General features: G+C 44.3%; 1 pseudogene; it reads right to left on the bottom strand.

Annotated features, from left to right (window-relative positions):
* Positions 1-320: 320 nt before the first annotated feature.
* Positions 321-22,458, bottom strand: LOC136450429 (ribonuclease E/G-like protein, chloroplastic; annotated as a pseudogene).
* Between the last annotated feature and the right edge of the window lie 5,224 nt (positions 22,459-27,682).

Raw genomic sequence — 27,682 nt, 5'->3', positions numbered from 1 at the left:
GTACTGTAAGCCTTTTATCCGAGTGATTTGAAAACTAAAACATGAATTGTATGCATGTTGTAAGAAAATGGTTCATGTGTATTCCAGCGCTCACATAAACTTTTGAAAACATGACCAAAACAAATTTGAAATCAACGGCCATTTCCCAATACCAGTTCCATAAATAAAGAAGAATTCGAGCGTATGCCTAAATTAGTTAAGTCCCTACATGATTTGAAATTGGTAAATGGCGTATACGCTCTTATCTGCTCTCAACAGAGGTACTCTTTAAGACCGCAAGCCTTTCAATGTCGGAACGAATTCGTTGCAGATCAAAAGAAATTTAGCCAAAAAAAATATTGAGTTTGTAACAAAATTTGAATATAGGGTCTCGACAACGAATAAAAAAATCACTGGAATTACTCGGTCTCCCAAGTTCAACGGCTCTAAAGCATAAGAGCTACATCTACCCTGACAGCGTCCTACATAAATCTGTCTAGTTTCCGTCCTACAAATGTTTCCTACTCTTTCTTGCATCCTAAATCCTAAGTATTTTGCATCACAAACTTAAAAATACTATAAACAAAAGCTGGTCGGGAGATATCTAGATATCCGACGCTGGATCTCTGTGAATGAAAAGTATGACCCTCTTCCTGAATCTTTGCTCGTTCTAAGTTGTGAATAGCAAGGAAGACCCCCATGCTAATAAAATTGACGCTTTTGAAAGAGAATCACTTAGCACGCTTCGCCCGGCTCATCCACTTCTTGATAGGAAAAACAGATAGCTTGGGCCTCCCCTCTTTCTGGGGCAACTCTGATGATGCTTCTTTCTCCGCACATTTTTCCTTCTCTGAGTATGGTAGCAGTTCAAAGGCACCACGGGAGAAACCTCTGGCAATCTGAATGTAATGTATTTAAAGATGCTAGCTACCTCAGAAACTCCGAGTATAAATATAAATGAACCATGCTAAGAACACATACGAGGAGGCACCAGCAGAAGATTGTACCTTCAACAAAATCCACACTTTAAGGGAGCTACTCAGGAGTCCTAGTTTTGTCTTCTTTCCTGACGTCAAATACGTGCACATCTCATGATCCACTCTAAGCACAAATCTTGGCCATGATTTTGGTTTCTCAGGGTCTGATTTTCGTCGTGAGGCAGCCTGGTTCATTGAACAAGATTAACAGAAACAACGAATTCTGGCTCAATTATTAGTAACTAGAATTGGAAGCGAGCCTAGTTCAACTAGTTAGAGTGGGAGGTGCGGTTATGCATCATATAATTCCTGTTTGCATTAAATCAGTAGTTGATACTGTTGCTAACACACAAGAAAAATAAAAATGTAATTAGCCTTTAGGACTTACAAGACGTCGACATATTTCACGTTCAATCTTTGAAAAGGATGTGTCAAGAGCTTCCACACGACCAGTACCATGGCAGCATGTACATGGCTCACTGATCATAAAAGTAACACTTGGTCGGACCTGCAAACAACAATAAACCATTTTAACACTACAATCATAAAATGAACTATCGTGGGATCAGCCAATAATAAATCAAAGACAATCCCTAAACTTGTTTAGGGCACCAGCTAGGCCCCTCAATTATTATTTTTCACATCTGAGTCCTTTAACTTGTTAGTACTTAGTATCATATGCATTTAATGAATGCCACGTAGGGATGAAAACGGGGCGGATATTTTTCCGATATCCATCCGTCCCAAAATGGTTAAAACCCTATATGGATAGTTCGTATCCGAATTTGAACATTTAATTAATATCCGTATCCGAATCGGAATACTCAAAATCGGATTTCCGATATGTACTCCCTCTGTCCCCCTAATATAAGGCGCAATTTGACTTAGTGCGGTCTTTAAGAACATATTTTGACCTATAATTTCTCTTATAATATATAATTTGTAGGAACAAAAGTTTGATCATTAAAAAGTATTTATAAACACAAATCTAATGTAACTACTTTTGTAATACAAACTTTTGATATAATTAGGCTAATTGTTAGTCAAAGATAATAAAATTTGAATTTTGAAATATGTGCATGCCTTATATTCGGGACGGAGGGAGTATATGAGATAGATATCAATATCCGACTATGAGATAGATATCAATATCTGACGTATCCGACATGATCCGTATCCGGTTCCGAATCCCGAGAAAAAATATGGGATAGAATACAAGATCACTGTATCCGATCCGGTTTCGTCCCTAGTGCCACATAACAGTATTTGATGATGTGGCATGGCATTTAAAGAAGAAAGAAGTAAGCAGCTTGGGCACGAGAACCAAGTTTTGAAAAGTGCACACTTGTTCTGGGCCTTAAACTTGGTTGCCATCTAAGCCTTCTTGACCTCTTTCCCTAGAGAGAATCTTGCAGGGCTTAGTTATCCCAACAATGACCACTATTTCACTGAGGAAAATTAATGCACATATCGCATGTGATACAAAAAGAAATCCATGAACATGGCATTGTGTGACTTATGAAGCTGGTGCACATACCCTTTTTCTAGTTATTTCCATCAAACCTAGCTTTGATAGCTCTGAAACACCAACTGTTGATCGATCCTTTTCTACTGCTTTCTTCATTTCTTCATATACTAGCCTTTTGTTCGCTGGAAGAAAATGTGGTATCAGTGACAATGAGAAAGGAGAAGCAATAGAAAAAGTTTGCATCATTATCATTTTCTATTAGTGGTGCTAACTAAGACATGTTGCCTTTTGGAGTTCACGATTTGTTAAAAAGAAGCACCAGTCTTAAACATCCCAATTCACTATGCAAAACATTCATGCCAAACTGTCCCTTAATTGATGCCAAACTGTCCCAAATGGCTTGGATACGTATCAGTCCACGTATCGGAATTTTGTTTTATTTATTTTTTTACCAATACTTTACGGATACGTATCCGCCGCGTATCCAGTGCGTATCTGTATCAGATACGTATCCGATACGGGATACGTGGCCAACCTCATGTATCCGTGTAACGTAGACTGAATGAAGCAAGGTTTAAACATAAAGAAAGAGTATAGCTTGTACGGTCCAAGCCCATGAAAACTGCAAACACACATATCAATAAAAAATCACATGAAGTATAAAACCACTCCCTCCATCCTAAAATAAATCAATTCCTATAATCATCCTAGGAAAGGGTAACCACATCTATGACACAAATAAGTACATTAAGAAAATATATCTGATGTATCTAGTAACACTAATTTGGTATCCTTTTCTACAAATTTGGTCAAAATAAAATAGTTTGACTTAATTTAGGACGGAGGTAGTACATTGTAGCAAAGAGGACTGTAGTGTATAGGTACCAGAATCCTTTATACTTTTAAGAGATATTATTAGGAGATTAGCACCAAAAGCACACATGGAGAAACTTGAATATTCAGTTTTGTGACATCAGTTATCAGATAGTATCTGAAATCATACTCACAATCATCTGACATATCGATAAAATCCACAATTATAATGCCACCAATATCCCTCAAGCGCAACTCACGGGCAATCTGCATTCAGAATTTTTGTCATGGTTATTCGTAATTTTTAATAAACTTCAAATTTACAATATATTTTCTGCTTCAACTATAGTATCACCCTATGCAGAAGATGTAACGAATCTCTTACAAATATGACTGCAGGGATTCAACATGTTCCCTTAAAAATATGACAGCAGGTTATTCAAGTCGTAATTCATGAGTAAACATAAAGTTGCATAGACAAGAGAAAACACATCCTTTATGTGTTTGAACTGTTGAGCAAAACTGCAGGCAACAGATGAACTACGCCATGCATTTATTTTGAGATAGATGAACTCAAAGAAAAAAGGTGACAAAAAAAATGAAAACCAACTGAAAAATGGTTAAGGTGAATTATCCTTGAAAAGGCAAATTTCAAAACAATGCAAAGCAAGCTACTTCCCAGTAAATTTCAAGATAAATCACATACTTGCTTTGCAGCTTCAAGATTGACTTCTAAAATAGCCTTCTCCTGTGATGTTCCCTGACCAAACATACTGTGACCACCATTCACATCAACTGAAACCAGAGCTTCAGTCTGTTCTATGACCAGAGAACCCCCATTGCATAGTGGTACCCTGCCACAAGGGAAAAAAAACACAATATTACACAAACTAGACTTTACAGCTTACAACAACTTAGAGGTCAAGACAGTTACATAAACTTAAATTAAAAGTGAATTTTGAACTTTTAAGCAGCTTTTCAGTATCAGTTCAATTAGATATCTTGTTTCAGAGCAACAAAACAGAACTGTGTTCCGTAGTGACAAACATCTGGCTCACACTGATTTTACCAAGATGATATATGGAAGGTCTCACAAACCAGACGTGGATCTCGGATTTGCAAGGTGCACTTTGAGTGAATGTCATTGTGGAATTTTTATGTGGAACTACAGCCAGGTGTTGACGATTCTCATATTTGGTAACTCAACTCAAGTGGACAGTACACGGCAAAGTCAGCTTATAGGGGTTCTTCCAGGGAATCAGTGAGATTGTTTTCTTGGGAGAGGATCTGGAAGACTTGGGCATCGAGCAAGTGTTGCTTCTTCATGTGGCTTGTCACACACAACAGGTGCTGGACAGAAGATAGGCTAGCAAGGCGGGGTCTTGATCATCCCTCTCGTTGTCCTTCATTAGTGACAAAGACACTGTCACTGAGACTATAAATCATCTTTTGGAGGACTGTATTTTTGCACTGAGATTTTTGGTTTGGCATGCTGCAGAAAGTTAGGCATGCAAAACCTCTCATCCCAGCTTGATGAAACATCCTTTGAGGGCTGGAGGGACAGGGCCAGCAAGGCTGTTAATGGATTGGCAAGAAAAGGCCTGAACTCTATCGTCATTTTAGGAGCTTGGACACTCTAGAACCAAAGAAATCGCTGTGCGTTCGATGGAGTTTCACCAAATCTAAATAGATTTTTATCCCTTGCCTGCCATGAGTTGAGGTTGTAGGGTACTCGCAGGTGCCAGGGGTATGTCTTACATGACGCTGACTAGCCTGCTGCCCCAATGAATGAGTCCTGGGTCAGGGGTCGCTGTTAAACTGTTTTCCAGGAGATTTAGTTCTAGAATCCAAGGTGTGAGTGTGCGATATTGTGTGGGGTTCTTTTCCCTATCTTATTCTTCTCAATATAATGATATTCACCTCTCCAACGTGTTCGAGAAAAAAAACATGATATATGGTCTGCAGACATCATGAATCTTTTTACTAAATTTGCCATTAGCAGCTAGGCAGCACCACTATGTTATCCACACACTACTCCAACCTACTCCACTAGCTGGCTAACTCAGCCATCATTCAAATAATAAATAGCAGTCCTCTGTTGGGCTTGAAAAATAATTCTTGTTCACTAATGACCAAATGACACTTAAGCACATATTATGATCAGCGACCTCAGTTGAAACTAGTTCTGTAGGACCTACACGCATGTGTACACACATCTGACCCATCTACATTTTCCGCAAAAGTGTGTTTAATATTCTGAAACACAGGAAATATTTGTAAGGTAGAGGACATAACTTAAGCTACCTCAGAGTATATACAACAACAAGCAAAGCCTTTAGTCCAAAGTTGGGGCTGTGGGGGTTCTATAGATGAAACCCAACAAGAGTATGAAATATTGGGTTAAAAAAGCAATAGTAGCGATTAGTGAAAGTAAGTTATATGAGCCTATAGTGTCATACCTGTCTATTGTATATTAAAATATTGCAAACTGATTTTTTGATATGGAATAATGTGTGGATGAAGTTATCCTTCAGCATCACAGGTTCAACCACAACCTCAGATCTTCAGTTTAATTATGCCTAAGCTCGATTAACTTGCTCATGTGCACCTTTTCTCTCACTCTTGGCTGCCTGTTGCATGTCCGTTTTTTCTACTTTTCACCTATACAGATTTTATCTTGCTTTCCGTAACTCCTTTTCTCCATTCTTTTTTAATAAAAGAGTTAAATGCACCAGGGGTCCACGAACTTGTCATGGTATACCACTTAGGTCCATGAACTATGAAAATGCATTTACAGGTCAACTGTTATATGATGCACCGTAGGTCCATACTGCTTCGTCAGCATTTTTCTGCTTACGTGGCACGCCAACATGGCATGTTTTTCATCTAACCCCTTACACCTAGGAACAGAACGCGCACTAGCACAACATGACCAGCATGTGCACGACCGCGAGGACAACATGCTTCACCACCGCGCACACAGCTCCTGCGCTCCTACTGCTCCTGCCGCCGCCGCTCATGCTCATACCACGCCTGCAGCCGCCACCGCCCAACTCCTACCGCAGCCGCCGCTCCTTCCACACGCTGATGCGCACAACGGATGCGGCAGCCGTCAGGAGAGGCGGGGAGGAAGAGGCCAAGGAGACCGAGGACGTCGTGGCCGCATTGTCGTCCTCTCGCTTTGCGAGGGCAGGGACAGGGCCTGCGCGTGGCCAGCAAGCCAGGACGGTGAGGGCGAGCGCGCGGCGTGCGTTCCGCGAGGACAGGGGTGTCGGCTAGCACAGGGGTGGCCCGCAGCCTGCAAGCGCACTGGCGGCATGCGACCGACAGGCGTATGGGCGGTGCTAGCCGCTGGTTGCTGCCGCTGCGCAGCCATGGTGGTGCACCCTCCTCAACCTTCGCAGGGGATGCTGGCGCTCGTACCGTGGGTGCAGAGCGAGTATGGCGGACGGGTGAAGCAGCTGAGATCGGACATCGCGTTCCACATCGGGAAGCAGGAGGCGGAGCTCACCCTGCGGGTCAACAGCGCCGCCTTCTACGGTGACCTGCACCAGCTGAAAAGCCTGATCCTAAAAACACCGACTACGATGGCCGCTTCCCTCTGGTACGAGCAAAATGGCTCTTGTCAATTCAATCTGTCATCGGCAGGCAGTAAACTGAGATCAGCTCAAGATTGTGATGTTTCCATCTCCAGTTTCTTCCCTAGGATTAATTATAGGTACCAGTTTGATCATGTTGACATTTTTTTTCACCATGCCAGTTTGGGAACACGCAGCTGCTGGAGGCAGTGAAGCAGGGGCACAAACGGGTGGCAGCGCTAGCCGCCGGTTACCAAGGGAGACTCGGACTTCATCCGGCGCACACTAGCCTACGGCACCGACCCAAACTGCAGGGACTACGACCACCGCACACCGCTCCACATCGCCACCGCCGAGGGCCTCTGCCTCATCGCCAAGATGCTTGTCGAGGCTGGTGCCAGCGTGTTCACCACGGACAGGTAACATCAAAGCTTTATCTAATTAAGCCAAGTTCGCACTTGTTTCTAGATTTCTAGATTATAATGCGAGTTTGGCGCTATAACAATGCGGCTGGTGCAGATGGGGGCACTGCTAGAGGAGGCGCGGGCAAACGAGCTCGCCATGTTCCCAGAGCGCGGTGCTTTGTGTTCCCGTACCACCCGTTGCGGTGGGCACAGGCGAGGAGCGGCGCATGGAGGGGTAGTCCTGTGGATCCCGCACGCCATCGACAGCCTGGTTGCGTTGGCGCAGGAGAAGCTCGACTTGCTGGGTCTGGCTTCGCGGCCACGGCAGCTGTCCGTCGGCAAGAACAGACAAAGGAGAGGGAGAACAGAGAGAGATGAGATGGGAAGGAAATCGAAAATAGGAAGGAGGACAAGGGGGGTATTGAAGAAAAATAACATGCCACGCAGGCATGCCACGTAATCAAGAAAACGCTGACGAAGCAATATGGACCTGCGGTGCACCAGTTAACAAGTTGGGTGACCTGTAAATACATTTTCAGAGTTCATGGACCTAAGTGGTACACCATGACAAGTTCATGGACCCCTAGTGCATTTAACTCTCAGTAAAATGCTCAGTAGGGTCCTCCCATACTGTATTTCCCCTCGGAAAAATTGTCTTTATTGTTTCACTAATCTTGATTTTGGCTCGCACAAAAAAAAAGTCTAACTAATTGCACTTCAGGACTCGCATATCTTAGTGAAGTCACAAACCAACTCAATAATTCAATCAACAGATGCTTTTCCCAATTGAGAAGGTGCTTGTGCTACTACTCAGTATATTTCAACACCAATGAGTAAAAATTAAGCCCACAAAATTGACAACCATGTGACATTGATTTTGGACACTACCCCAAATCCACATATTTTTTCCAAGGCCCTAATTGTTCGATCCACATCCTATAGTAGTAGACGTGCTAGTAATCATCAGGCCAAGATATCTTTCTATTTCTCTGATAGCTTTTTTTCATGATGATGACTGGCAATGTACTTGGTAAACCTTATTCTGCTAACCCCATACTATCTTGCTCTACGCAACCATGTTACTGCACATGCTATCCAACTGATTCTATCTATGAAACGGGTGGTTTTTACTGGAAATGGGTGTTTTTTCCTGTATATGGGTGGTTTTCTGCCACCTCAAATAATTCCGACAACCTCTGGGGAAAAAAGTAGATTATGATGTGGCCTAAGACCACCTGCAATTCCCTCTCTTCTATCTTTTTTTTCTTGCCACTTTTTTTTTCTTCATTCACACAGAAGCAAAGCGGCTGGCCATGGAAAGAGAGAAGAGAGAAAAAGGACACGCTGCCCCAGGACACCATGGTGTTGGCAAAAAAAAAGGAAAAGGAAAACCGGCAATGAAGGAAAAACTCCTGCCACATCACTCCAAAACCAACAAAAAGAGCTCAGAGATCAAAATCAAACAGTATAGATAATTAGGGTGCCAGATTTAAACAAGGGTTGAGGAACAAGAAATGGATTTATTCCTTGTTCCAATTCAAAATCATCTTAAAGCATTCTTGTACTAGATCTACCAAACGAAGTAGAAGGTACAGTAACTTTAAGTTTTGTTCTACAGATGCACTACTTAAAAAGAATTACAGCACACAAAATGATGAGTTAAACAACCATAAAAATGCTTACTAATGAAAAGAATTCCACCAACAGGAACTATGAAATAATATAGAAACAATGAAATAGCACCTTTTGCAAAGGATACTGTCTATCTCCTTCTCGATGTTGTATACATCAAATATAGGTTTTCTTTTCTCATAAAGCTCAACTCGGCTGCAGAGCTCAGGTGCAACTTCTTGAAGATAGCTTGTAACCTAAACACAAATAGGAAAATTATATGCTTCACAAGATTTAAGAAATAATTCTGCATAAGGATTAAGGATGAATAGTGCAAAGAAACCAACAGGGTAAATGCTTTGTATAGTCAAGTAAACGAGGTACGCCAAGATATTCTACAATTCGTAATCCTTCTTTATACTAACTGCTATGTTTCAAAAACGTCGCCTAGGCATCCAGGCAGACCCAGCTCTCCTTGGGGGTCTAGTTACACGCCTTGTTACCCAAGGGTGGAGGTATGTGTCATGTAGTGGGTGCGGCCACACCCACACAAAAATTAAATAACAGTAGTAAAAGCCAAATTTTCACCATATTTGCACCCTCATTTCACAAATTCTTGCACCCACCCCTCGGATTTGCTCTAGCTCCGGCCTAGGCATCACCTAGGCGATAAGGCATGTTAGACGGACTGATTGGGCACCGCTGCTGCATGCACGGCATGCATGCTTCTATGTTCAGGTGCATTGCATTGCCTGATTGATTTGCTCCCTACTGCAACAACTAGGCTGATTAGGAAGTATTGTATTCTATGTATATCACATTAGATTGTTGCCTTGTATGTAGCCACTGTCGCCCGTTCCGAAGACTTTCCGCAGCACCCTTGCTGATCCCAAATGGCGGGCTGCTATGGAGGAAGAATATTCTCTTCAGCAAGTGGATCTTCTAGCACAAGCTACTGCCTTATTGGACCGTGGGGTTCTTCGCGGCTTCACCCAATGACCCTGTGTTGACTATGGTGAGACATTCAATCCGGTGGTAAAGCCAACGATAGTTCGCACTGCTCTGTGCTTAGCTTTGTCCCGCCATTGGCCTATTCATCAGCTCGATGTCAAGAACGTCTTTTTGCATGGCAAACAATGTCAATGTAATTTATATGACCGGCAAACATGTTCCCATCGTCGCACAAAGGACATCGAGATTGACATCCACTTCGTCCACAAGAAGGTCGCATTGGGACAAGTTCACGTGCTCCACATCCCATCCTCCCACCAGTTCGCAGGCATTATGAACAAAGGACTACTGTAGTCTGGCACGTGCCTTGTGGTATCTGACATTCACCAATGCAGCCGATGATCCTACTCACTACCATAGTTTGGCACGTGCCTTGTGATATCTGACATTCACACGGCCGGATATCTCATGTCGTCCAACAGGCCTGCCTCTACATGCATGACCCTCCTAAACCACACTTCACTTGGGTCAAGCATATTTTGTGTTCTCTTCGCAACACCCTCGACTATGGCCTCTCTTTATTTCAGACTCCCCCTACTGAGCAGGTGGTTTACTCTAATGCTGATTGGGTGGGCTATCCCGACACCCGTAAGTCCACTTTGGGCTATGCAATCTTTCTTGGTGAGAATTTTACCTCTTGGTCCTCCAAGCACCAACCTACTGTCTCCCGCTCAAGCGTCCAGGTAGAATACATGACATTGCCAATGGTATTGCCAAACCTACCTGGGTAGTGTTTGGTTGGATGTTTTGTAGCGGCATCTGATTACAGCAGCAATTGATAACGTTAGATTCCGTTTGTTTTGCCTCCACTATAAATGCATCACCCCGTAAAGAGATACGGGCTAATAGAAACCTGATACCGCTCAAACCTAGTTGTAATCTGTTCGCCTCATCTTCCCCTCGACAGCGCCGGCGCCGCCCATCCCCAATGCCTCCCCGCGTCCTAGCGTGACTCTACCGCTTCCCATCCTCTCTGCCTTCTCCAATAGTGCAATCTCGTCCTGCAGATGCAACTGACCGCGGTGTCCGCACAACCGTGCCGCCCACGCCGCGAGCCAGGGTGCTCTCATCTCGTCAAGGCCATCTGCGCGATGTCTAAGAATCCGATGTCTCGCCGGCGAAGAAACGCTGCAACTTGCTGCACAGCGTGAAGGCCTCCTCGAGCTGGGCGAGCGTCGCAGCCACCTGCTCTGGCGCCAGCATATGCCTTGTTGATGTACTACGAGATGATGAGCGGCTCGCAGACCAGCCTCTTGCCATGGACGAGCACGAGGTGGATGCAACTGGCCGCGATGTGCATCCTCAATGCCATTAACAACTCGGCATCTAGAGTTCCTACTCGAAGCAGACGTGGCCCTGTGCGCCAAGCATGAAGATCTTGGTCTCGCTGTTTATCCGATTCCTTTACGGACAGAAACCAAAAAAAAAGCAAGCATTCGCTTAATTTTTTCCATTTGCGGCGTCTTTCATTACTGTTCGCGTTTACATTTACACGATGCAACCAAACAGCACCCTTGTTGCGTCAGATGCTTATGGAGCTTCACACCCCTCTTCAGTGAACTACTTTGGTTTATTGTGATTAGGTGAGTGTTGTCTACCTCTACAGCAACCTTGTTAAGCATCGGCAGACTAAATCTGTGGAGATAGATCTACACTTTATTCGTGAGCGCGCACTCTTGGTCATGTCCATGTTTTGCATGTCCCTACTACGTCGCAATTCACGGATATCTTCACCAAGGGCCTCCCTACATCCGTCTTCACAAAATTTTGGACTAGTCTGAAGTTCGACTTCCTCCCGCTCTGACTACACGAGGGTGTTAGATGGATTGATTGGGCACCCCTGCTAGTGCTCATCTGGCACGGCAAATTGTCTGGTCTACTACAGAAGCATGCAAACATGCAGCTTCTATGCTTGCCTGAATGATTTGCTCCCTACGGGAATAACTAGGCTGATTAGGAAATATTTGTGTTCAATGTATATCACATTAGATTGTGGCTTTGTCAGTAGCCTCTACAATCATGCCACGATGCATATATGTACCACATCCTAATGAATGCAAATCATTGGGTGTTCTCCTCGAACTATCTCATGCTTGCCTTGGGTTGGGTTGCTTAGTCGTCTTTGAAATCATGACAACCTGTTTCAAAAATAACTTTTTTTTTTCTAAAAAGCATCCCACATTATGTGCATTTTGTTACCCTTAGCTAGGAAATCAAAAGAATAGACAGAAACATGATTGAGATTTGAACTACAGTCAATTGCCCATGACAGCATGTTTTATAACACTTTACTACAATTTAAGGAAGAAAATCAACAGAACCAATATTGAAGACAAGAAAGACAACCAGGTTTATACATTATAATATTATTTTAGCATGTCATTCATAGTGATGTATAATTAGTTAATGTATAAACAATAAATCAATGAATCACATATCTGTTTTGTTGAAAATAGTGAATTTTTTTACGAACTCCAAGAAAAAAGTTCCTCGTCATTCAAGATACGGTGTTCAAAAGTTTTTTTTTTGAGACGTGTGTTCAAAAGTTAAGGAAGACACCTTAGCAAAGCATTGTCGTTGATTTATTGTTTATACATTAACTAATCAGAATCAGTTTAGATGAAACAGTATGGAATTTTAATATTAAATTGCAGAACTAAATTAATATAAGATATAGACCCGTTCATGTGCAAAAAAAAACATCAAATAGATCTGTTTCTAGAGTTATATTGTTTAGGATTCCTAAAACCAACTCAGGCATGCATGTCAAGAGAAATTATGCAAATAAATATTTCTTCATGAGTTTAGATACCTAAGTGTTTGCTGTTATGAAGTTACTTACCTCATGATATGTTCGAGGAGAATCCACAACCAATCTCTTGACCTAAATGCAGAATAGAGTTTAAAAGAAAGATATTGGTTAGGTTAAATATCAAACTAACGTGAGTAGATTGTAACATGAAGTAATTCACCTTTTCATTAAAATCATCTTGAACAACAGATAAAGTTTGACCCTTTGCTCTGTGCAACATTACAGGAACAGCACCTTCCACACCCTCCTCAGCAGCCAAGGCAGCAGATTGAGCATGCTCAGTTATTCCTTTCCAGGTAGATAGCAAGCCATCAAGGTCCTTCTGCAGTTCCTCCCAGGAATGACCAGCTGCAACTGTACGAGCCGTCAAAGTAAATCCAGGAGGTCGCAGTAATTTCGTGATCCCCTTTAACCTGGTGCGCTCTATTCCGGTAATCTTTTTGGATACCCCAACTTTGTTGCCGCGGGAAACCAGTATCTGCAAACTCAAAAGGTATACCGCTGAAGTTAATCCTAAAATTTCTTGCAAGTAGTGTGGATTTATTTTAATTTGAGGAACATGATGAAATATAAAAAGAAGAACAATACTTGATCTATTGTTAGCTACCTGAAGAAAATTATGTACATTATAATATTATTTTAGCATGTCATCATGATGTATAATTAGTTAAAGCATAAACAATAAATCAATGAATCACATATCTGTTTTGTTGAAAATAGTGAATTTTTTTACGAACTCCAAGAAAAAGTTCCTCATCATTCAAGATACAGTGTTCAAAAGTTAAGGAAGACACCTAACAAAGCATTGTGGTTTTCAAAAGGCCTTTAACTGCTTATTACTAGCTTAGTTGTTTTGTAGTTTTTCTATTGCTCAAGTTGTAGCGATGATGGTCCCTATTTGCCATAGTCACAACAAGACATATGTGGTTGAAATTTTGCTTTAGTCGCAACCATCATGCAAAATCTGTTTTGAACTCCCTATGATTGATAAGGCAGAGCTCTTGTCATTTCCTTCAAAAGGAAGATTCTACTACAATACTTGTCAATTAGCACAGTACTTGATATTTCACTGTGTTATTTGACAACATCATGTCAGATCACAATTGGAAAACAATGCCTACACACCCAATGTGGGAATCAGCTACATTAGTCAATATATAAACATTATTTTCAGAAATATTTCTTTGTACCACATGCATATTTCAATGGTGTATTCTAAAAGGTTGCAAAGCACACTAACTTTAATTATGGAAGAGCACCAAGGCTAGCCCCATGATCATACATACCCAAAATCGGCTTCGCAGGCATGGAAATGGACTAAGTGTTGGACCTTTCGTACCTAATCCTTCCTTGACAACTTGAACCATAACTTTTGTGCCCTTGCGAACTTGAGACCACCTGCTTCCATTTGTGTCATCATTAGATTCTCTTAAAGCATGTTGAATTGAAGATAAAGTCTTAAGATCATTGGAAATTTCTGATTGATCTCCTTGCAGTATGTCCTCACTATATTCATCTTCCATGTGATCATTTTCTTCATCTTTGTCTTCGTCATAAACAGAAATGATGTCAAATTCATCACCATCGACATTGTTTATCTTAGCATCAGATGTTAGCACCACACCTTCTTCATTATCTGTAATATTCTCCACTGGAAATGATGAACCATCATGAGTTTCTTCATTTGCAAACTCGTCATCACTCATATCATCATCGTTTTCATAAGTTGGAAGGTTCTCTTCATTACAATAAGAATCATCAACAGGATCTGTTCCTCGGTTCTTAAAAACTTGAGGATACACAAAAGGATTTCGGTTTTGCTTGATGCTCATAAGTGAAGGCCTTGAAATTCCAATATCTACAAATGCTCCTCCCATATGAGGAACGAGCTTTGTTACTACACCTAAATAAATACTATCACACTGTACATTGTTCTTGATGGGTTCCAGCAAGAGTTCAACTAGTTTTCCATCTTCTAATACTGCAATTCTCTGAATAGTGCAGATAGAGGAGTTCATAAGTATAACTCTTGATGAAGGTTCATCACCAGTCGGCTTACTCTCATCCAAAGGTGTTGGAGGTTTTTCTATTTTCCTTAATTTTCTGATAATATCCCTTGCTTCTGTTTTTCCATCAGCATGAACTATAGTTTCATTTAGTTCCATTATAGATTGAAATAACCAGGGCTCTTCAACAGGCTGATCCTGTTGATGCATGTTTTTACTAACTCCACTCAAAGTGTGCTTATAATTTACAAACTTCTTTTGCCCTTTCTTATCTTTGACTTTTGCAACTGGTTTCTTTGCAGCCATAATTGATTCAAGAATCCATGGCTCCTCTACGACATTGAGACCTTCCATGTTGGCTTATATAACTGGCAGTTGGTATTTCAGTTACATAGTTGTGCATGATGCTAGATTGATTATCCAACAACAGTTCTGCATGTAAAGGTGTGCCATTCCCAAGCTTGAATATAATATGATCACCTGCAAATCCACTGGAAATATTTAAGTGTTCAGAACCGCTAAAGAAGACAATTAACTATTACTTTCTAGAAGATGTGGTAATGCAACATTACCTACAGATAAACCTTGATTTGATGTATCCCTGGCAGAGTGATCTTTCACAATGCTCTGATTATTTCCACCATCAAAAAGTTCACCTTCAAGAGAACCAGCTTCCATCAGCCATGATCCCCACGAAGTAGGAAGACCTGTTAGACTGGTTTTCGTCCATAGGTCCTTCACAACAATGACCTGCTTTTTCTGGCCAACTGAAGGTATTGATAAGGAGTATACTGGACCTGGCCTCCATATAATATCAGAAGAGGAACCCATTTCTTCTCGAACAAAATAATTATATTTGAAATGCACTCCATATGGTACCTGAAAGAATAAAGAATGTGATGCTCCAAAAGTAAAAGAAGATATAAGAGCTCCAAAAACAGTTAAATCAACATGGCATTCATCAAACTCACCAAATATTTGTAGAATTTACTTTATCTGTCCTTGATAAATGAATGTTTCCTTATTGAACTATTTTGTTTCTACAAGTAGTGAATGAATTGTTTCCATGAGTAGCTGGTGAACATGTCATTAGTTAAAAGAAGAAGAATACAGTAACACGGTTTGTCTTATGTGCTAACCAGCACCAGTTGGATATTAAAAAAAACTGAGACAAGGCTCCTAATTTTTGTCTGAGGTGTTACGAATAAGGGAGACCGAATTGGATGATAGTATTGAAGCCCAAAGGGACTATACATAGAGTACATGAGAGACACAGGAGGGAAACAGTAGAATTGGGAAAAAACACCTCACCCCCCTTGGGTTGGGTGGCTTTCATATATATATAGTAACAAGTGACTTCAGTTATAAGTAAGCCACATACAATTAGATACCTGATAGATACATATCTAACACCCCCCACCCACCCACCCCCGCACAGTCGTAGCGGGAGGCTCACAGACATGATCACTGGTTTCAGGCAGGCCTTTAATCATGGTATACGCGAACAGAGGACGGCACATGCAAACACGAACTTTACCTAGGACGACCTTCTCGCGGACGAAGTGAGAAGCTGGTGCAACCAGCAGCACTTGACGACGGCACGGGCGACGGCACGGTACTCTGCTTCAGCACTAGAGCGAGAGATAGTGGTCTGACGGTTGGACGACCAAGGCACCAAGGTGTCGCCGAGGTAGACGCAGTAGCCCGATGTGGAGATGAGGGAGTGGAGGCACCCTACCCAGTCCGAAGAGGACCGGTGCCAATGTGTAGACCAGTAGAAAGAGTGCCCTTGACATAGTGGAGAATGCGTTTGACAAGGGATGTGTAGACCAGTAGAAAGAGTGCCCTTGACGTAGTGGAGAATGCGTTTGACAAGGGCAAGGTGCGGCTCCCTAGGATCGTCCATGAAGAGGCACACCTACTAGACCGCATAGGCCAGGTCGGGGCGGGTGTGAGCAAGGTCTTGTAGCGCCCCGGCGAGGCTACGGTACTCGGACGGATCGGCGATTGGGGCACCATCTGTAGCGGAGAGCTTGTACTTTTGAGTCCACAGGCGTCGTGGTAGGATGATACTCCACTCGGACATGCCAGCACATTGGAGAAGCTCAACAGCATACTACACTGGCGCTGCGAGAGGAACAGCCCATCGGAGGAGCGCGTGATGGAGATGCCGAGAAAGTGGTGGAGCGCGCCGAGGTCAAGCTGAGGCACGCAGTGATGCGATGTAGGAGGTCCGGGGAGGAGGTCGTCAGGACGATGTCATCAACGTAGAGCAGCAAGTAGGCAACACTATCTCGATTATAAATAGAGACGCATCGGTGGTGGAGAACGTGAAGTCGAGCTGGCAAAGATACGTGGCAAACCACTGGTGCCACGCACGGGAAGCTTGCTTCAAGCAGTAGAGGGACTTCTGCAACAAGCAAACATGATTAGGTGCAAAGGGGTCGACAAAGCCAGGAGGTTGATGGCAGTAGACGGACTCCTCAAGACTGCCATGGAGAAAGGCATTCTTGACATCAAGCCGGTGGATCGGCCACGACCGCAAGGCGGCGATGCTGAGGACGACGCGGATCGTGGCTAGTTTGACAACCGGGCTGAATGTCTCATCGTAGTCCACGTTGTGCTGCTGGGAGTAACCGCGAATGACCCACCGAGCCTTATGGCAGGCCAGCGACCCATCGGCGTGGTACTTATGCTTGTAGATCCACTTGCCGGTGACGACATTGGCACGAGGCCGGGGAACAAGGCACCAACTCTAGTGAAATCAACCGAGATTTGGAGAGGTCCTTGGTGATCTACCGGCTTCTAGTTGTGCCCATGTCGTAGCAGCCGAGCTTGGTTGCTCGCTAGGCCAAGTGAAGCGGTGATCTAAGGATCCACCTCAACGCGGATTAAGTTGCCGGCAAGCAACCGAACCTCAGGATAATAGTGTCACTTACCTTCGGTGGTTTGCATAACACTGCGATTACAATTCATATATTGTGCTTGTGTGATTTGTGTAGCTCTAGCTCTCTAGTGGGTAGTTTATATTAGTTGCTCTCTTTGTTAGATCACTAGTTGCTAAGGTGTCACCTCTAGTTGTGTGTTTGTATGTTTAATTAGTTAACCTTGCAACTAGAATTGTGTAGGGGACTTGCTTTGTATTGACTAGGCTAGGCAAGTAGTGGCTAGTGGGATTCTCTTTTACTAACACACTTGCCTAGTGTCTGTCTTTGTACAAATTTTAATTAGGCTATTCACCCCCCCCCCCTCTCTACCTATCCATAGAGCGGCGCCTGAAACAGGGGACCGCTCGTAACGACCCCACACACCAGCGCGGATGAAGACTGGCGGACGACGAATCCGACGACGGGCGCGACGATGAAGGCGGGCCAGGAAGCACGCAACGCGCGGATTGGCGACTGGGCAGACTCCACGACAGTCGCGTGTACGAACGGCGCTGGCCGTAGCAGGTGAAGATGGCCGGATTTGGATCTGTCTCGTGCAAACATTATGCTGCTGCTGAAGAGGACGAAGATTCATGGCTCGATCCATGACGAAGACTAAAAAAATAGTATGCAGCTCTACAAAGGTTGCCTCATCTATCTTCCACTTCCAATGCCATAATCGTCTTCAAGCCATGTGATATGGCATTCCTCTGCTAATATGTGCCCCATGCTCCCGTTGTGACAGGAACTATGTAATCATTCATCTTCAAGCTACTACAGCATGCTTAACAAATTAAACTACCTAAAAGATCATTGGTAAATGTCACATCAACTAAAGATGAATTTTCTAAAATAATTAAGTTGACTTCAAATGCTTCTCGAATATTGAAATATGATTTATCATCCACACAATATTATTCTTAATTAATAAATGTTATGCTCAGAAGATGATACTGTTAAAAGAAGATTTACCTTTATTTCAGCTGTCCATATATTATTGCTTTCAACAGAAGGAGACAACTGAACAGCCATGTTGGATTCCCAGCAGCCCAGGGTAACCGGGTCTCCTGTTATGAATATTAAGCACCCATCTTGTACATCTGCTTTCAGGTTCCATGATATTGTACAGAATCCTTTACAGGTTATGGCTAAATCATCTGTTAGAAAATGAACATGAAACACTGTAAACGTCCAACCATTAACTTGTATACTAATAGCGTAAACAATTTTAGTTGTACATTTCATTGAACTTAATAAATCAACGTATATTTTTTCTTTTTTTTCTCGAATGACAGTGTGTCATTTCATTAAGAAGAGAATGAAAACAATGGAGGAGAGGCAGAGCCTGCTCCCCCAAGTAACCAAATACAGGACTCTTAGCGCCACACTAGGAAAAAAACATGCGACCACTGCCCAAAAAACGCCTAAGCAGCCATAGGTAGCAACCTACTAAGAAGCAGCAGAGCCTTAGCTCCAGCCCAACACCACAACATACATTCTTCAGAAACTATAGCTAAAACTCTTTGGACACAAGGAGTAGCACCCTCAAAGACAGGCATTCCTGTGCTTCAACATCTCCCAAACAACCAGAATGATGAGTGAAGTGAATTCAGTCATTTTCTTTGCTCTTTTGGAACAGCCTTGATTATTTTGCACCACCAGCTAGAAAAACGAGAATCCTCTAGCTGCGGTTCAAGGGGAAGCAAGCCCAACACATGAAAGACAGTTGTCCAAAGTCCAAACCTGCCATGTGAAAACACAACCAACAAGAGTATGCTGTATTGTTTCAACATCTTGACCACATAGTGGACAACAGACGGGTGAGGAAGTTCTCTTTTTGGAAGGCAGATGTATATTTTTTCTCAAACACGTAGGAGCTACGTATCTTTATATTAAGACGAACAAAAAGGGAGGATGTTTTAGGGTACCACTAAATATAGGATGTTGGATAGGGGGACTGTTGGAGGGTGGTTTTGTTGCATAAACCTTAATTTTGACTCTAAGAGATTGGATAGGGTAACTCTTGGAGATGCTCTTAGATTACACATGTGCCCTCGTTTACATAATACAAGACCTCGATTAATAAAACACCTAAACAAGATCCACCGTTGGGACATACACATACAGGTAGGAGATACCTCTAGCCGCTGCCAAGCCCCCACAACTTCATTGCCTCGCTAGCCAGCAGCAAAGCACCAGCCAAATTTGACAGGGCTCCATAAGTCAAAGTAATCTCATAAACTGAATAAAATTTGCAACATTTCGACTTGATTTGATTTATTAGATGAACAACTTTGTACCGTGTACATTGCAAGCAGAAAACTTGTCTACTTTGACATTCAGAATAAAAAATTACTCAACTCTTCAGCAAAAAAGTTTAAACTTGGCAATAGTGACACTAAAGATGGATTACTAAACACAAAGTGATGTGCTTAGTTTTCTTTTCAAACGCCAGTCTCATGGTCCTCCAAGCGCCAGTCCACAGTCGCGTTCCAGCGCTGAGGCCGAATACCGTGCTGTGGCCAACGCTGTCGCCGAAGCTACCTGGCTGCGCCAGCTCTTACTTGAGCTTCATACGCCTCTCCGCCGAGCGACACTTGTCTACTGCAACAACATCAGCACGGTCTACATGTCCATCAACCCCGTTAAGCATCAGCGCACCAAGCACATTGAGTTTGACATACACTTTGTCCGTGTGGGTGTGGCTCTAGGTGACACCAAGGTTCTGCACATCCCCACAACGTCGCAGTTCGCCAACATCTTCACCAAAGGGCTTCCAGCTTTTGTCTTCAATGAGTTAAGGTCCAGTCTCAACATCAGCAAGGCTGCCGCTTCGACTGCGGGGGCGTGTTAGACAGGCCTAGTGCTTATATGGTTAGGATAGATTGATTGATATCTAATAGGCAAGGATCCCCCGCTGGTTCTGTTCCTTGCCTATACATGTGTAACCTCATCAACTATCTTGTGCCTAATCTCTTACAGTGACAATTGATCTAGCATTCATGCAGTATGTGCCTGAGGTTATACAAAAGAGTCTTGTACTACAGACAGATATGCAGATCAATGTAGCGATTGAGCCTTGGCACTGGTGGTCAGAAAGAAACAGAATAAGAGGGAGGGAGAAAAGGAGAACAAGTTTGAATGAACGCCAGACATTGGAGTTCATGAAGTTAAACAGCAGTGTAGCCAAATTATAAAAGCCCTAGACAACAAAGTTGGAAAAAACAGAGGGAGATGTACTAAAGATAAACACTGATGGAGCTTTTTTCAGCCTTCTACTGCTCTGGCTGGACGGGGATATGTTGTCAGGGATGCTGTAGTTGCTGGTGCAGAAAGCCTGGTTTTACAACTGGAGCCGCTACATACAGAAGCCTTATCATTTTTTTTATTTTTTTATTTATTTGGGGGGGGGGGGTCTCAATGCCACCTTGCAACATGGAATGGGCCGGCCATGTGATTCTTGAAACCGATGCTTTGGCTGTCATCTATCAAAAGAGTTGTAGAGAAAGGAATTTTTGATCTCGCACCAACTGGTGGCCTGATATGTGAACTACAGACTACATACTGCTAAGTGCTAAGAGAATTTTAGTAGTTCTTCAATTAACTATGTTCCAAGAAAATTGTATCAAGCCAGCGCATGCTTTAGCCGAACTAGGGTGTAAGTGTCAGCTCATGTGGCATCCAAATGTATCCGGGACCTGGTTACCAATGATTTAGTTGATCCCATGAGTTGATAGACTGGATGGTTCCAGATAAAAAAAAAAGGAACATTTCCTCGCTGTGGGGGAAAACCCCACAAGAAATATCTCCAGCATCCTAAGACACCACCTTGACGAATATCTGTTGTGCTAAGCGTTCTAAGACACCATCTTGACGAATCTATTGTTGATTACTCTAAAAATATCTATTGTTGCTTAGCACAAACGAAAAATAGAAATTACCACTCCCGTTAGACTTTGGTGCCTTTGGGGAAAGTGCCAAGTTCGTTTCCATTTGAAGATTACTTCTAAGACCATCCATGAATTGCGCCGAAGATACAGAGTGCCTACGAAGATTAATTAAGAGGCTGTCACCATATAAACAACAATAGGACCATTTCTGTAAGCAAACAAAGTTCAGATTGTTTAGGCCAATGACTCATAGCAAAGAGGCTACATCAACAAGTTCCTGAATGCCTTAAGGAAAACTCGGGAATTCCACTAGTTTGATCACTGCAGCTCAAATCTAAAGGTAGAGAAAACAAAGTTTGCATTATTGGAACTTAGGGACAAAGTAAGAAAATAATAAAGCACTTCATAGCAAGAAATGTACGATACCTTCCCCGAAGACCGGATAGAGCCGAGCTGACCGCGCCCACGCCGCGACGCGACGCATGAGCGGCAGCGGCAGCGGTGGAGGCCTCTGTAGCGGCGGAGCCGGCGGTAGCGCGGCAGAGGGGCCACATGCTAACGAGAGTAGGCGCTAGGCCCAGCACGCAGGCGGCCATGGGAGCGCACAGTAGGGCTTCTCCCCTCTGCCACGGGCTGGAGGCTCCACCGCTTCTGCGGCTCCGCTCCTTGTTTCGGGATGGGGGATAGGAGATGTCGACTCGCCCAGATAGCGACCAGAGGCGGAAGAGCCAGAACGCACCACTTCACCTCTTCCCGGCCAGGGCGGCAGCTCGGCGGCCAGCCTGCCCGACTGGAGCAGCGGCGCTCGCCCTTCCTGGTGCAGCAGGGAGAGGAAAAGAGGGGAGGGGCGCCTGTGCTCTGGGAGGAAGAGGATGGGGAGCTGCAGGGCGCCGACGTGCAGAGCAGGGAGCAGGGCATAGGTCCTCTGGGAGAAGCAGAGCAGGAGCAGGGCATAGGTGGGGAGCGACGGTACGAGATAAGGTTCGTGCCGTGCGTCGGGAACTTCGAAGCTGTTCGGCCTGCCGGTATTTGCGGCCCGTAAGACCCATACCCATTCAGCACTGACCCCGTTCCCTGAAACAACGACTCGAAACAATGTTTCGACTAATTTGTTGCAGTAGAAAAAAATTATTCCAACTAAAACACTAAAAAAATAGATTATAAGATAAATGAACAAGGCTAGTATAGATCACCTATAGTGAAAGGGTCACGGGCCCAAATCTCGTCTTCTCCAACAACAATAGACCCCGAGCAACCAAATCCCACCTCCCTGCGCCGCCTGCCTCCCTCCTGTTCCTCCCTTCTTCCACCCTGGGCCTCTCCATCGGTGCGTCACGCCTGTGAAACCTCTAGTTTGGTTTTGGTGAATTGATGAAACCCTAAGTGCTAACCTAGTTTATCAAGTAATTATGACATAGCTAGCACATTCCAAGTAGCGAAGCAAATGAAGATCATGACATGATGATGGTGATGTCATGGTGATGATCAAGTGCTTGAACTTGAAAAAAAGAAAGAGAAAAATAAAAGGCTTAAGGCAAAGGTATAAATTATAGAAGCTATTTTATTTTGGTGATCGAGACACTTAGTGAGTGTGATCACATTTAGGATCGATAGCCGTACTATTAAGAGGGGTGAAACTCGTATCGAAATGCGGTTATCAAAGTGTCACTAGATGCTCTAATCCATTGCATATGCATTTAGAATCTAGTGGAGTGCTAACACCTTTGAAAATGTTTGTGAAAACATGCTAACACATGTGCACAAGGTGATATACTTGGTGGTTGGCACATTTGAGCAAGGGTTAGAAACTTTACCTGTGGAGTGTCCGCCCGTAAAGTGCGGATAGTCCGACGGTGCCACCGGCGCCCTAGATAGAAAAGATGGAGGTCACTGTAAGTGACCAGACGCTGGTCTCTGAAGGACCGACGCATCCGGTCAATAGCAGTAGAAAAAGCGCAGCGTCGGTCATCGACCAGACGCTGGCACTGAAACGATTGAACGCTGGCTGGCTGCGTCCGGTCACACTGACATGGTCGCACACAGAGGAGTCGCCGAGTGACCGGACGCTGGGTGTGTCCGGTTGAGCATGACCGGACACGTCCGGTCTTCAAAAGTAGTCTCTAGATGCTTACTGAAACCACCGGACACTGGGGTTCAGCATCCGATCACTTTTAGCTGCAGCGTCTGGTCGTCATATGACTATTGAGATCGGGCGTTCAGTAATTGAAGTGAGGGACACGTGGCATGCATCACGCGACCGGACGCTGAGGTCCAGCGTCCGATCGATCTGATCGGAGTGTCCGATCACCTCGTGTTGTGCCCAGTGAAAGGGTACAACGGTTGTATTTGTGGGGGCTCTCTATTTAAGCCCCATAGCCGGCTCAAGCTCACTCTCTTGGTCATTTGTATTGACATAGCAACCTTGTGAGCTTAGCCAAAGCCCTCCTACTCATCTCTATCATTGATTCATCATCTTTGTGAGATCGAGAGAGAATTCAAGTGCATTGCTTGAGTGTTTGCATCTAGAGGCACTTGATGTTCGTGTTTCACTGCGGGATTCACTTGTTACTCTTGGTGGTTACCGCGACCTAGATGGTTTGGAGCAGTGAGGATCGTCGAGCGGAGGGTGTGATTGTCTCCGGCTTCGATCGTGGTGATTGTGAGGGGTTCTTGACCTTTTCCCGGTGAAGAGCTAAAAGATACTCTAGTGGATTGCTCATGGCTTGTGTGATCCTCATCTTGTATTGGTTGTGCGGCACCCTATTAAGGGTTTAGCGTATGATGCCAATTAGCGCGTGAACCTTCAAGTGAGTGAATCACCACAACGAGAAGTAGCTTGCCGGCAAGCAAGTGAACCTCGGTAAAAAATCATTGTGTTCATCATTTGATTTCGAGGAGATTGGTCTTCATTGTTATTCATTCTTGTGATTGATTGGCTCCTTCCTCGACACGGCGGTATAACCTTCTTGCTCACTCTTTTTACATTACCGCAAACTAGTTATCAAGCTCTTTAGTGTAGCTAGTTGTGAAAGCTTGTTAGTTTAGTTGGTGTGTCTCTTTAGTTAGCCTTTGAGAGCACACTAACTTAGTGTAGCGACATAGCTATTGTGTGGATAGAAACTATATCAACTAGAATTATGGTAGGTGGCTTGTATTTTTGGTAGGCTAGCGCAATACTTACTTCGCCTCATAATTGTCTAACCGGTTTGCTAAGTGTTATTGTAGAAATTTTTATTAGGCTATTTACCCCCCCCCCCTCTAGCCATTAGGACCTTTCAGCCCGGCCATGGCGGGCCTACCGCACAGGCGGCGGCCATGACGGGCGATGCCGCCTGTCGATGAAATATGGTCGGCAGTCTACCTAGGGGTATGCCCAAGGTAGTAGATTATCGACAGACAGATGCGCAAGCCACAAACAAGATGGTGACGCAAGACAGACATGAGGTTTTATCCAGGTTCGGCCGCCAAGAATGCGTAATACCTACGTCCTGCGTCTGATTGTATTGCTGTATGTCAATGAGAGATGTTTTTTAGAGGGGTCCCCTGCTCACCTTATATAGTCCGGAGAGCAGGGTTACAGATCTAGAAACTAATCCTAACCAGTTACAATTGCCATAGGTGGCCGGATAAGGATTTCTATTCTAACCGACCAAGATCTTACTTAATTACCAAATCTGTCTTGACTCCTTGCGCGGGACTCCGAACAGGTTGGCCGAGCCGCGCGTCGTCCTTTGGTGGACCGGACTCTCTGATCTGGGCTGGCCCAAGCCTAGCCATAAGGGTATAGGGGTCAATACCCCCACAGCTAGTCCCCGAGCACCATGTATTATGCTGCGACACACCATTTTAACCTTCTCCGAACATTGAGGCTTGAGTTCTTGACGTCTCTGACCACCGTATTCAATTGGAGAAGTAGGTTATCCGAAGAATGTGTGGTGCTCTTAAGAAAAAAGAAAAAGACTTCCGTCCTAGGAAGTGTGCCCACTTGTATTTCTAAAAAGAAATGTAAGTGCGTCTCGAAGCGTAGCGTCCTTGATCATTATAGGCGTAGTAGTCGAAAAACAAACACATTCACCGCAAGGTGAAGTATGCCAACTTAGTCCCCGAGCCTAGTAGTAGGTGACGTAGGCACGTGGTGCCAGGGTCCAAAAAGAATTCCCAGTTAAGTTGAGAATCCAATCGTCGTATAGGCGATATGAGATGCACCGGTAGGTGCATCGTACCGATGTAGTCCCCGAACTTGCTGGAAGGTGAAGTTGAGCCTTGTAGCAAGGTCTAAATAAATGTCTCTCAACTGTATGTGAGTACAAATCACATGTAGCCGAGGAAAACAGTCTCCGAGCAGTGGTCGAGACAGTTCCCGAGCACAGCAGTGGTCGGAGCAGTCCCCGAGCACGGAAGTGGTCTGGGCAGTCCCCGAGCACGAAAGTGGTCTGGGCAGTCTCCGAGCATGGCAGTGGTCTAGGCAGTCCCCGAGCACGATAGTGATCAGAGCAGTCCCCAAGCACGGAAGTGGTCTGGGCAGTCTCCGAGCACGGCAGTGATCAGAGTAGTCCCCAAGCACAAGACATGCAGCGAAAAAAAAGAATGCCTCTTGTATTATTATTTGGTATATTTATTTATCTTCTTACTTTGTCAAGTCCAATCTGACACGCCTGGTCAAAAAAGCAGACAGGTATAGCACGTCACACTGTCTTCTTGTCCTTTCTAGTAAACAGTCGCTTGGCACCTGTAAGGAGGTGCGTCAGTGTGGGCCCTCTCACACTAGCAACAAAGAGGCGCATACACTAGTAATGAAGGGGCGCGTTTATTGGCGTAGATCTCGAGGTTGTGAAAACAACCATCTGCAGCACATGCGCATGTCTCCCAAGAATCTTAGGCGGACGAAACGACAAAACTCTTGGTTATTTATAATATAGAACTGGTAAGTTATTTTTTACCGATCCCCATTACCATTCACCGCCGCAGCCTTCTTCGTCCTCTTGCCAAACCCTATACCTCCAAGATCATCACCAATCACCCCTCCACTGTATCCACCCCTTTAGCAAGGACAGATTAATGGTGAAGAGAGACGCCTAGAAGAAAGCCAGAGTCATGGCGAAGGAGTGGTGGAAGTCAAGGAGCAACGAGCAGACCATCGAAGACCTCGTCACCATGGGAGTGCTCCACAACAAGGCACTCGCGGGATGGCACGCGCCGGAAGGAGAAAGCTACCCCGATCCATAACCAGGTGAGATTGTGGTTTTCGAGGATTTCTTCAAGCGGGGTTTTAGGGTTCCAGTGCACCCTTTCCTTCAGGGGCTCTGTTTGTATTACGAGATTATGATTTGCAATCTACATCCCAACTCGATTCTTCTTGTCTCCACCTTCATCCATCTTTGCGAAGCATATGGCGGCTTCCAGCCCCATTTCGACCTCTTTCGTCATCTTTTCTATCTGCGGAAGAAAGAAAGCGGCGGCTCGAAGATAGCCGGAGGTGTATACCTCAATCTACGTGACGGGATGAAGGCCTAGTACTTGCACTGCCCCTAGAACACATCTTTGGACGACTGGTATAAGAAGTGGTTCTACATCTGCGAGGAGCCGAACACGATCATATTGTGCGACGTGGGGTTCATTCTGGAGAAGAAGAATAGCTGATCGGAGAAGCCCGAGCACTTGGAGCAGATTTTAGAATTTCTTGAGATGATCCAATGGAAGAAACTGGATGGTCTGAGCATGGTCGGGAACTTTGTCAGCCGAAGGATCCAGCCTTACCAGAGGAGGGTACATCTTGGCTATAAGTACCAAGGAAGCGCAGACCCAACTAGGACCAGGCAAGAGACGCTTGACAAGATAGAAGTCAAAGCTAGGATTGGAGAGCTATTCAACTTAGCTGATCCAAATTATGTCAGGTTGAGTGACATCGAGCACGCCTTCAAGCTGGCCCAACCTCCCCCAAAGGTAAATTATGCTGCCTTGTACCAGTAGAGTTATGTTGTAACAAAAACTTACTGTGTTGTCACCTTTATGTTTCCCAGAGTAAAGGTCGTGACAGAGTAGCAGTGTTCATGTCTCCACCCCCTGGCATAGAGTGGCCATAGGTTGCCGGCCCAACCACCCAGACCAGCACTAGGACCGAAGACGTCGACTGGGTGGTGCTCGGAGTTGGAGAGGAGGCAATAGCCAGAGCTGCTGGCAAGCGGCCGGCGGCCAACAAGCGTCGT

The sequence above is a fragment of the Miscanthus floridulus genome, chromosome 5 (genome assembly GCF_019320115.1).
Source record: "Miscanthus floridulus cultivar M001 chromosome 5, ASM1932011v1, whole genome shotgun sequence".
NCBI lineage: Eukaryota > Viridiplantae > Streptophyta > Magnoliopsida > Poales > Poaceae > Miscanthus > Miscanthus floridulus.
This window is presented reverse-complemented; position numbering and strand designations above follow the sequence as displayed.